Genomic DNA, 12,087 nt, shown 5'->3' with positions numbered 1-12,087 from the left:
GAGGCCTGACCTGCGATCCTGGCTGGCAGCAGCTGCTTCCCCTGTGCTTGGATTGCTGCTTGCACCCAGCCTGCCCTCTGTCCTGTCCTCTCTCGATGGTCACACACACACACACACACACACACACACACTAAATAAAAATAAAAAAAATTAAAATAAAAAAATAAAATAAAATAAAGGGGCTGTGGGGGCCAGGGAGATGGCTCAGTGGAATAAGTGCTTCCCTAGCAAGCACAAGGGCCTGAGTTCAATCCTTGGTTCTGCCAAAAAAAAAAAAAAAAGGGGGGCTGGGGCGTAGCTGAGAGTGGAGGCCCTGGGATCCATCTCTGGTGAGGCAGTGAGGATGGGAAGGAGGAAGGGGACGTCAAAGGCTGCGGTAGGAGATCAGGCAGGAAGAGAAGTGTGGAGGAAAAGAACCACTTAGGAAACACGGAGAAAATCAAAGCTGCGGGCCTCTGCCGATTGGATGTGCGGGTGACAAAGAATTCCTTATATATTTATTAAGTCCCCACACGGAGGGAACACTGATTTTTTACAAAGTCCCCCACATCTGTGCTCCAGTTCACACAGCTGAAGATCCAGCACCATCCACCTGCCAGCTCCCGGTGAGCACTTACTGTGCACAGTGTGGAACAGTGGGTGCTGGGGCTGCAACCCAAAGCAGAGTGGGCCCTGACTCCTGCTGCTCACTGCAGGGCTGGGTTGGCAGCAGGAGAGCTGAGTGTCTGCTTCACCCACGTGGCCTCCAGCAAGTGCTCAGGGCTTGGGTACCCCCGCCACAGGCAACCTAATTCACTCACAATTGCGATGAAGTTTGAAGATTCTGAAGCCAGCCAGGCCTCTCCGTTTGCCCACCTTGGCGCCCTGCAAGCCTCCATCTCTGCTGCTGGATGGATGCCTTGGGCATTGCTGCCTGGTTGCTCTTCCTGTCATACGTCCCCAAGTCCTGAGCCCACCCAGCAGGCGAGAGCAAGTGTCCTCAAAGGACCGAGCACTGGGCATGCCACTCTGTACTGCAAGAATTCCGGCCTCATGGGCTTCCCTTGATCTGGGAGCCAGGACTCCCGAGCTGCCCTGGCCAGACTCTACCTGCAGATCCCCTCCCGCTGTTGTCCAGCTCCTGTCCTTGATATGCCCTGTCCTTCCCTTGGCTGTCTGCAGGGCTGGCTGCTCCTGTGAGGGGCTCCCTGCTCATCTGGGCTACGTGGGTCTTCCTGAGGCTCTTGACCTTCGCCGCATCATCAGAGCACTCATCCCCCTTGGCAGTTTATTTTTTTCTGTTGCACTTGCTGTCTGTCTACCCCTCCAGAGACCAGGTTCTCCAGCTGTTCCTAGAGCCCAGCCCAGCGGCTGCTGTCTGCCAGTGTCTCTAGCGGAGTCACCCTGCAGGGTCTCTAGCGGAGTCACCCTGCAGGAGCTCCCAGCATCTTATCTCATCATCTATCAATCTCTAATAAGCAGGGCTATTTTTAGAACAGGTGAAAGTGCCCCTCTAACCTCTCAGAGGATTTTCCACTCCCGCCTGCCTTTCTACTGCGATTTGGTTTCCTGTGGTGGTTGTGGAGCCTGCCACACTAGCCAGCTTTGTTATTCTGGGGCACAGAGAGGGGCTTCAAAAGAAAACCAGCCCCCCCCTTCTTTTCCCCTGCGAGGGGAGAGGAACAAGACACTTAGTAACAGCTCTTGGCAGACAGAGGGACGTGTGGGATGAAGCCTTGGGCTGTTCACGCACTGTGTTACCCTAGGCGGGTCACTTTCTCCCTCGCTGCTTCAGTTACCACCCGTAAGAGGAGGTCTCCAGAAGGCAAAAGACTAAAGGCTTCTGATTTGCATGGACCCATGAGCTGGTGGTCTTTTCCACCACTGGACATCAACTGGACGGCAGTCTCAGTTGTTTCTATGAATTAAACATAGTAGGTGCCTCATATGGTGCATGGGAAAATAAATGCAAATTGATGTAAAAAAAAGGACTCCAGAAGCACTCTTTCACAGAAGCAGGGTCTGACCAGTCCAAGGGTGAGAGGAGAAACTTAGTTTCCGCTGTCATACTTGCTTGGATATCTTTTCCTATAATTCGCTCTGCCGAAGGGAAATGGAGGCCAGGAAAGGGAAAGTGTCTTGCTTGTCCGTGGTCACCCAGGCAAGGTCCTGACAGGTGGCAGCAGTGGCTGTGGCTTTTCTCACTTCGGGGAGCTTTTCTCACCCGACCTTCTCACTGTTTGGCCCCAGGCTTGAGGCTAGAATTGAACTCCAAGAGAAAGGCAGCTCCGGCGGGCTCTCACGAGCTGGGGGCCCCAGAACAAGCTTCAAGGAGCCAGGTGTGGTGGGCCATGCCTGGAATCCCTGAATTTGGGAAGCCAAAGCAGGAAGACTGCAAGTTGGAGGCCTGCCTGGGCTACAGAGTGAGGTCTTGTAAAAAAAAAAAAAAAAAAAAAAAAAAAAAGGCTTAATTGAAATGCTATGTGTTGGGACAGGGAAAGATTCTTGGTTATGTGCCCAGGGTCAAGGCGTCCTTTTGAGTTAGATGATGAAGAGTGCAGGGCCAGAGAGAGTCCTGGGTGGTGGGGAGCAGGCACAAAGATGTGGAGGCAGAAAAGAGAAAAGCACAGCTTTAGCCCAGCTTCCCCGGAGTTGCAGCCAGGATCACTGCGGCTCTCCTGAAAGTGGAGGTTCTGGAACTTCAGCGCTTGCCAGATAGAGCGCTTGCCTACCGAAGTACTAGAAAAACAGACCCAGGGACCAATCTGTGCAAAGCGTAGCAATGTGGGCTTTACTCTAAGAGCATCAGGGAGCCATGGAAGGGTTTTTGACAGCCGAAGAAATGATTGCTGACTTTACCATAGTCCCATGGTAAAGGCAAAGAACTGGGTTTAGGCAGCCGGTGCAGGGTGTGGTCCTTTGTCTGTATGGAGGTAGGGAGAGGACTGACGGACCCTGGGCTCTACTTAATTCAGCAAGGAAGGGAGGAGGCTTCTTGCTTCCATCCTCCTCGAGATCTGCAAGACACTGGTGCCCATAAGAAGGGAAGGCGACCAAAAAAAAAAAAAAAAAAAAAGAATGGGCCGAGGAGATGGCTCAATAGAATAAGTGCTTCCTTGGCAAGCTCAAGGGCCTGAGTTCAATCCCTGGTTCCACCAAAAAAAAAAAAAAAAAGAAGGGAAGGCGAAGGTCACAGGGCAGCCTCTCGCCAGGAGTCTGAGCAGAGGGCAGCTTGACTTTGTTCTCTGGGCAACTGCGATCTGTGCTTCAAGAAAGATCTGAAGGCCTTAGGGGATGGTAAGTCAAGTATTTCTCAAACATTTACTTAGGACGGCCAGGGCAAGTACTAGCACACTAGCACGGGGAACAGATATATTGAAAATGTGCTTGCTTGCTTGCTTTCTTACTTTCTTTCTTTTGGAGCCGGGGATTGGATTGGATTTGCCTTGTGTACCCAGCCTCATGTTCCTAATTGAGATGGTCCACCCAGCTCAAATTGGGGTACAGTAGCTGTATTTTTTTTTTTTTTTTTTTGGAACCGGGGATTGAACTCAAGCCTTTGCGCTTGCCAGCCAAGCGCTTATTCTACTGAGCCATCTCTCTGGCCCTATATTAGTATATATATATTTTTTGCATTGGTCTTACTCCCACAAATTCAAGGTTTATTTGTATGAAAATCCTTTCGTGACATCTGCTATGGGTTGAGTCATATCCCCCTAAAAGATACTTTGAAGTCTTAACCCCTCACCCTCACCCTTCGGCTCAGACCTCACTGGGAAATACGGTTGCTGCAGATCTCATTGGCTGAGGTCAGACTGGGCTGGGTGGACCCTTATGGAGAGGCCGGGCCCAGGTGGAAGGCTGCAGGATGTCAGAGGCAGGGACTGGGGCAGTGCAGCTGACGCCAGGAAGGGCCGGGACTAAGGGCTACCACGGAAGCTCAGAAGTGAGGAAATACTTGACTCTGGATCTCGGAGGAACGAGGCCCAGGTGACACCTTGGCTCTGATCTTCTGGCTGTCAGAGCAGTGTCAGAATAGGGCTGTGCTGAGGATTACTTTGTTTTGCTGTGGTACTGAGCACTGAGTCCCGTGTCTCTGCACTGGGCTATCCTAACGCCCTTCTATTTTTTATTTTGGGATTGGGTCTTTCTAAGTTGCTAAGTTCTCCAGACTGGCCTTGAACTTGCCCTATTCCCACCTCAGCTTCCAACGGTGCTGGCTGACTTAAGGCACTCTGCGCAGCAGCCCTGGGAAGACAACAGGATGTGAAGGCTAAGATGGGTTGAATTTTTATATGTTTCTCTCCCGCGAGTTCCATTTCTAAAGGCGGCCGTCTTTCTGGATCAGACACACAGTGGCCCCAGGACTCAGGGTGATATTCTCAGGGTCCTTTTGAACTGTCCCCTTCCCAGGGCTGGGAAGATAGCTCAGCGGCATAAGCACTTGACTGTTAAGCGCAAGGTCCTGAGTTCAATCTCCGGTACAGGAAAGAAAAGAAAAGAAAGAAGGAGAGAAAAAAAATGTCCCCTCCCTCAGCTCCAGTACATGTCCTCCTTCCACAGCCCCTTCCTGCCCCAGCACCTGTCCCACGTTCCCACATCCCCCTTCCTGTGGAGCAGGTAAGAGCTGATGGCCTCTGTCATTTCCTAGCATCTGGCAGTGAAGAAGAAGCTGGGCAAATCCTTGCCTGACTCAAGCTCTGATCCCTCTCTATAAAGAGGCAACCAGCTGCTGGAGAGTGGAAGGCACAGGAAAGCCTCCGAGGCCTGACCTGCGATCCTGGCTGGCAGCAGCTGCTTCCCCTGTGCTTGGATTGCTGCTTGCACCCAGCCTGCCCTCTGTCCTGTCCTCTCTCGATGGTCACACACACACACACACACACGCACACGCACACGCACACGCACGGCGCAGTACCTGTCCCTTCCAGGTTGTGTACCTCTCTGGGGAGGAAGGGGTGTTCCTGCACCCTCACATCTGCACAGCCGGCCAGGGCTCCATACATGTTTGTTGCACAGGCAGTTGAGCAAGCACTGGCTGTGGCCTCAGAGGCTTGCGGACACTTTCTCGGTACAGCCTGCCCACCCTTCTAGAAGTGAAAGTGTACAGTCAGTTCTGAGCCAGAGGAGGAAAGTGAGAACCAGAGAGAAGGAGGCAGCAGGCAGAGGCAGAGCCCCAGACCCTGCTCTAGCACCCTGGCCTCGCCCCCAGCCCCAGCACATCCTGCCCTCCTGTGGTGCCCCCACATGTTGTCACCCACGCACACCTACCCCATCCCCGGGCAGCAGCTTCCTCTGACGCACATTTTCCATCACTGGGTGGAGCGGAGCAGGTGGCAGGTGAAAACAATCTGTGAGAACCCCTACCCCACTCCTCCCACAGTCAGCCCCCAACCTGGGCTTGGCTCCCGGCTCTCTGATTGCGTCTGTCTGCACCTTCTGACTCCAGTGACACAGGGTCCGCTGGAGGGTGAGAACTCTGGAGGCTACTTGGTGTCACCAAGCATGCGGGATCAGGCGCAGGATATAGTCAGGACGGAGCTCCATGGGGGCACTCTGGGCACCGTTTCTAAGCACTCTGGACCTCCCTGACATCCTCACATCCCTTCTGCTGCAGGCTCTCTGCTGTCCCCGGCCAGCCACCCTGAATCACTGCCAGCCTCAACAGCCAGGGCTCCTTCTTTTGGCTCCTCAAGCCCCTGCTCATCTTTCAAGGCCAGGCTGGGTGTTTTTGAACTCTGTGGGGTAGAATCAAGCAGCTCCACCTCAGGGTCCTGCTGCCCCTCCTGGAAGCCACCCCCTATCTCAGATAAGGGTTTCTCCATATCTGGGGTCACTCCTGGCCTCACATCTCGAATCCTGCATAGGACCATGTACAGAGTGGACAGTGCTAGACAGGGGGATGGCAGGAGAGAAATGGATGGAGGGAAGAATTGGAGGCGGTGGGCATGCAGGGGAATGGGTAGATGATTTTTTTTTTTTTTTCATTTATGTATTTGGTACAGGGTCTCACTACACATCTCGGACTCTTAGTGATCCTCCTATTTTCAGCCTCCCCAGCCCTGGGATTACAGGCGTGTACCACCATGCCTAGACTCTGTCACTGGCTCAATGGGCCCTGGGGGCAGGGCCAGCATGGCATGAGGGACTGAGGATTGAACCTTGGTCCCTGCGCTTGCCAAAGCAGGCACTGAGTCTGCTGAACTATCTTGTTGGCTCTGTGGATGATGGCGGAACCGGGGATTGAACTTTGCCAGTCAAGCGCTTATCCTACTGAGCCATCTCCCCCTCCCCTTTCCACAAAGGGGATTTTGAGGTAGATGGATCATCGTGGAATTGTAAAGAGGCCAGGGAACCATCAGTTACAATCACTGGTCCTGAGGCCAGGTAGATGGCTTAGTGGAATAAGCACTTCCCTGGCAAGCGCAAGGGTCTGAGTTCAATTCCTGGTTCCGCCAAAAAAAAAAAAAAAAAAAAAAAAAAAAAAAAAAAAAAAAATCATTGGTCCTACCACTGGACAGCGTCCCTGAAGTAACCAAACACACACCTGGACTTGCCAGGGAATTCCTCTGGCTTCCACATTTCCTGGCCCTGCTGCCCTCTCCATAGTACGGGTGCAGGTCTGAGAGGTTGGGGCAAGCTGCCCCTGAGTATGCCTCACACTTATTGTCCCATTTAATTTCCCAAGGAAACCTGGTGCCAAACTTACTATGAGCTCTCCCTACTCCACTAGGCTCGTGAGCAGGTGTCTCCGGATGTTTGGGCTTTGAAAGAATCACCGGGACAATGGCAAAGGTGCCAGGTCTAGTTGCATCTGTCACCTCCCCATCAGACAACCCTCCCTTCTTGGGAGAGGATCGTGCCACTGGCCAGCCATGTTTTTGTCTTGTCTTCTTGATTAGTTTATTTATTTATTTTTGCAGAACTGGGGATTGAACTCAGGCACTTGTGCTTGCCAAGCAAGTGCTTATTCTACCGAGCCATCTCCCTAGCCCTATGTCTTATCTTCTTGAACAGCATCTTTTTTCCCTTGTTTTCTGCCACCCTGTCCCTGGCCATCTCAGGGACTCCAGGAAGAATACCGGAGGATTGTTGTGTCCCTCGATGTGTCCTGTGGGGTCCATAGACAGCAGAAATATTGCAGGCTGAGACTGGAGTTCTCTTCCAGTTTGGACTTTCAGCCTTACCAGCTGCCTCACTCTGGGGAACAGAGCCAGCCTAGGGGACAGGGCAGCAGGAAGAGACAGGAGTGACACTGATCCAGGTTCCAATCCAGAGGGGGCATCCTGTGACCTCAGGCAAAACGACTCTCACTTGCAGTCTTCGCCTCCTCCTCTGTAAAATGGAAGAAAAGCTTTCTTCCCTTCCCAGAGGTGTCAGGGAGACCACATAAAATGCTACAGTGCTGCACTCTACTTGGCATCGTCCTGGAAGCTGTTGGGTGCTGGCAGTGTGACCAGCCTGGACTGAGATGTGCAGCGAGATTATAACTGGTGATATTACCTACTGACAATATTCTGGAACACTGGGTTAGATGTAATGTTATTAGAATAGGGGGGGAAAAGATGCTGTTCAAAAGTTTCTGTCTTTTTTTTTTTTTTTTTTTTTTGGTGGAACCAGGGATTAAACTCAGGCCCTTGTGCTTGCCAGGGAAGTGCTTATTCCACTAAGCCATCTCCCCGGCCCCTTAAACGCTTCTGGTTGTGAAGACATCAAAGCCTTTGCCAGAGTTTGGTGTTACTTGTCACACCTGTAGCTGACTCTTTAGGTGTCTGTCTCCCTGATTACCCCAGGGGCTCCCTGAGGACAGGGACTGTCTCTTGGTCATCTGTATCCCACTCCTGGCACCCGGCTGAAACCCAGCCAAGGCTGTCTCTATGGCTAAGTAATTCGTGTGAAAGCAGTATTTGGATTCTCATCACACTGGACCATCCTAGAGTCTTAGATGAGTACAAGAGGACAGGCGTCACAGCAAAGCCACCATCAGGTAGCAGCTCCAGCAGGAAAGAGGTAGCTGGTCTGAAAAGTTCAGTCAAGGGACCGTGAAGAGGATCACAGGTTGAGGGGCAGGCCCTGGGAAACCTGGAGGGATGGTGCCGTACCCCAGGGGTGAAGGCAAGGAGAAGGAGGCCACCCGGACCCAGGCCGGAGATGTACGCACAGGGTCACAGGGGCAGCCAGGCCAGGAAACCATAACGGCGGTGCTCTGCCCTCCTGCTCACCCAACCAGAAGCCAGAGGGTTACAGGCATAGCTGTCACCCACAAAGGTCATCTACCAGGGCACAGAGCATGTTAGGAAGGGCAGAAGAGAGCTCTGGAGGGCCAGAGGGAGCTATCGAGCCCAAATGGGAGCACAGCAGGATCTCAGAGGACCTCTGCATGTCCCACTCAAGCGCAGTGAGTGCTCAACCCTGTCCTTAGTGCTTAAGCACCTGCACTATCTCAGGTGCGGCGCTAAACCATCTGCCAGTGGTGGAAACCTAAGCTCAGAGAGTCTAAGGAACCTGAGCAAGGTCCCACAGCAGGGAGTGGCAGGGTCAAGCCGGAAGACAGGTGGGCCCCCAAGCCCAGGTTCCCTGGGGCCTCTTAGTAGCCCTGTTGTTAGGCGCTTGCTCTATTCCAAGGAGCTCTGCAGGGGCCGTGTCCGCTCCTGAGTCACAGAGATATCCAGTGATTTCTCCAGCCTGCCCAGCTCAAGAGACTTCATTGGGGGCAGGGAAGCAGTGCTGAAAGGTCTGCCAGTCCTGGAGCTGGTGACTGCAGACTGCACGGTGGCAGCTTCAGGGATTTTTTTTAGCCTCAACGGGTGGAGCCACCTCTCACCAGGTGCCTCCCAGAATACTCCCCAGCTGTAACCACAGGATTTAGATGTACAGAGCTGGGCAGGGCCCTCGGCATCCTTTAGGCCACCCCCTGCCTGTGACTTTAGCACTAATAATAATTACAGCAGTGACAGCCATGGCTTCCTGGGTGCCACACCCGGGAGGGTCAGTCACGGTCCCCGCACAGTTACAGGCCTGACCACCACGCTCCCTTAGGATTGTGGAATCTCTGGAGGCAGGTCTACACGCCGCTCATTTTGTAAGTGAATGACTGTGACATGTCCATGACCACAAGGCAAATCAGGTCCTGCAGAGCCGGACCCAGACCCCAGGGAAGCTCTGGGCACCGACCCTGGACCGCACGGCTGAGGGGCACCGCTCAGACTTGCACCTACTAGCCGTGCTGATATTGGCTGAGTCACTGTTCTGTGCTTTGGTTTCCTCATCTATGAAATGAGAGTGATAGGCTGGGTGTGGTGGCACATGTCTGCAATCCCAGCACTCGGGAGGCTGAGACCAGAGGAGGGCAGGAAGCATGAGGCCGGCCTGGGCTACTACACTATGACTTCAAGGCCAGCCGGAACTACAGAGTTGAGACCCTGTCTCAAAAAACAAAACAAGGGGCCGGGGAGATGGCTCAGTAGGATAAGCGCTTGACTGGCAAACGCAAGAATCTGAGTTCAATCCCTGGTTCCGCAAAAAAAAAAAAAAAAATTAAATAAAATAAAAAATAAAAAAAAAAAAAGAAAAGAGAAGAAATCAGGATGACAGTGGCATCCACTTCCTTTGGTTGCAGTGGAATGAAATGAGTTATACATAAAGCACTTGAAGCAGCAGTTCGAAACACAGGGGTCCTAATTATTCCATCTCTGGGCCGTCTAGGCTTTCCGCCCACATCAGGACTCTTCGGCGTGTCCCCATGTGGCCTGGCTTTCACAGTCATTGGCTGAGTAGCTGCCAGTGGGGCAGTGCCCTACACTTTCAGTGCCACATGTGGGTCACCTGACCCTCCCATCGCCCTATCCCCATTTTTCAGACAAGGAAACTGAGGCCTCCAGATAAGCTGGGAGCCCCCCTGCAAGCCAAGGAGGCAGCTCCCCAGTGGAAGCCGGGTGCCCGTTTGTTCTCACTGCAGGAAACCAAAGTGTGATGAGCCCTGGTATTGTCATCTGAAACAATGCCCAGAACAGTGACAATGGTACAATCACGGAAGGTGCTTATTTCTCTGCCAGGGCCACAGATGGAGGCGGCAGTGGCCGTGGGGGGGTGGGTACTCTGAGAAGAGCCTCCCAGCAGGAAGGGCAAGCAAGCGGCGAAACCCTTGCAGCTGGGCCCCAGGTGCTGGGAGAGCGGCAGGCAGGAAGCGGGCAGGCCAGTTCTTGCTTTCCTCTCCTTTCTTATTTGTTTGAGAAGCAACTTTACTTTCTAAATCGGTCATTGTCACCCGTTGGCCCCCATCCCACCTGGGCCAAGGCCTCTGGTGACAGGGGCTCAAGAGGAAGCTCAGGGGGACTGGAAGGATGAGGTACCAGATATCACAGGGCCCCACCCAGCTGCTGGGGGGGGTCCATCTTCCCCAGCAGGGGGCTCCTAGCCCACCTTTAGTGATCAAAGCTTTGCAAGCTGTACCTGCCAGAGGAGGGGTCTGGGTCCTCCACGTCCAGCAGCTGGGGGTGGGGCAGAGGCCTGGACCATGGCCATGGATTCCCACCCTGTGGCTCCCAAGCATGTCACCTTGGGCGAGTCACTTCACCTCTCCCAGCCTCGGTTTTTCTCACCTGTAAAGTGGGAGGAGCTCTGTAAATTAAACATAATTGCCATGACGAAGGTGAAGCATTTAGCTCGTTTCCTAGCACGTAAGCATATTTACTGGCTGGGAGTTTATTTAAGAAGCGTATTTACCGGGTGCCAGGTGTGTGTAAAGCATTCTATGCACATTAATTCGTGTAGCCAACACAGTGAGCACATTCCCTACTTCACAGGTGGGGACACATGGGGCTCCATGCAGAGGGCAAGAGGCCACAAAACAGCACACCCAGGCTTTGCAGAGGATCAGCAAGACTTATTGCTGACTGGAGGTTCTTTACGAGAGAATCCAAAACTGGGCATGGTGGTGCATGACTGTAATCCCAGCTCTCTGGGAGGCTGAGGCAGGAGGATCTCAAATTTGAGCCCAACACGAACAATTTAGTGACTCTGATATAGGTCAGTGCAAAAGTCCTAGTTTCAACCCCCAGTACCAAAATTACAATAATAATAATTGATAATTATGAATTCAAAATGAGGTACCAGGCTGTGCACATTAAGGACCCAAGGCTCGGGCTTCAGGAATCCCACCTGGAACTTCCTCTAACCTCTACAGCACCTTGCTGGCCAGTGCCACAGCCGGAAGGACCCCAGGTGTTTCAGACAGTATGAACGGATCCAGGAGGCAGCCACTGCAAATGCCACACCCCACACACACATACACACTCGCTCTGTCATGCAGTGGATGAGCGTTGATGCCTCCGTGGTGCTGAAAGTGTGAGTTACCCTTGCTGCTCCCACTGTGCCCCGACTCACCCTCATTCGATCCTCTAGCCACACAGCAAGGCAGGCCTGTGTTGTGATTCCCAGTCTACAGTTGAGGAAGCTGAGGCTCAAGCAGGGCCAGTTACTTGCCTGAGGGCCCAGAGCTAAGAGGTTGGAATCCTAGCAGCCCAAGTTCAGAGGCTGTGTAGCAGAAACAGTAACTGCCACTTTGCACCCCTTTCTGATGCCAACCTTACCTCCCCATGGAGAAGTGCCAGGGTGCCTGTAATCCCAGCTCTCTGGGAGGCTGAGGCAGGAGGATCTCAAATTTGAGCCCAACATGAGCAATTTATAGGTCACTGCTCAAGTCCTGGGTTCAAACCCCAGTATGCTTTACACACACCTGGCACTTCTGTCTCTTCTGATAGAAGCCTGAAGTGGGGACAGGATACCCCCACTCTGGAGTCACAGATGCCTGTACTAACCCTCCTCCTGCTACTTTCTAGCTGTGAGCCCCTGACCAGCGTTTCACATCGACAAACCTCTCAGTTTTCTCATCTGTAAAATAGGGATTGCATCATTTAGCGGGCAGCTCTGAAGTCTAGAGATGCCAGTGACTATTGTGCATGTTCCGAAACATGTGATCGATAGACCATACAGATGTGTTGCCTGTTTCTAGACCTTCTGGGGCCTGGATGACACTGCAGAGGGTCGTTTGGAGGAAGTGTCTCACTCATATTAGATGCTCAGGACCAGTCATTCTTCCCTGGAACAAGG

This window comes from Octodon degus, unplaced genomic scaffold (assembly GCF_000260255.1).
Source record: "Octodon degus isolate 3935 unplaced genomic scaffold, OctDeg1.0 scaffold00092, whole genome shotgun sequence".
NCBI lineage: Eukaryota > Metazoa > Chordata > Mammalia > Rodentia > Octodontidae > Octodon > Octodon degus.
The sequence above is the reverse complement of the archived record's forward strand: the minus strand, read 5'-3'. Positions refer to the sequence as shown.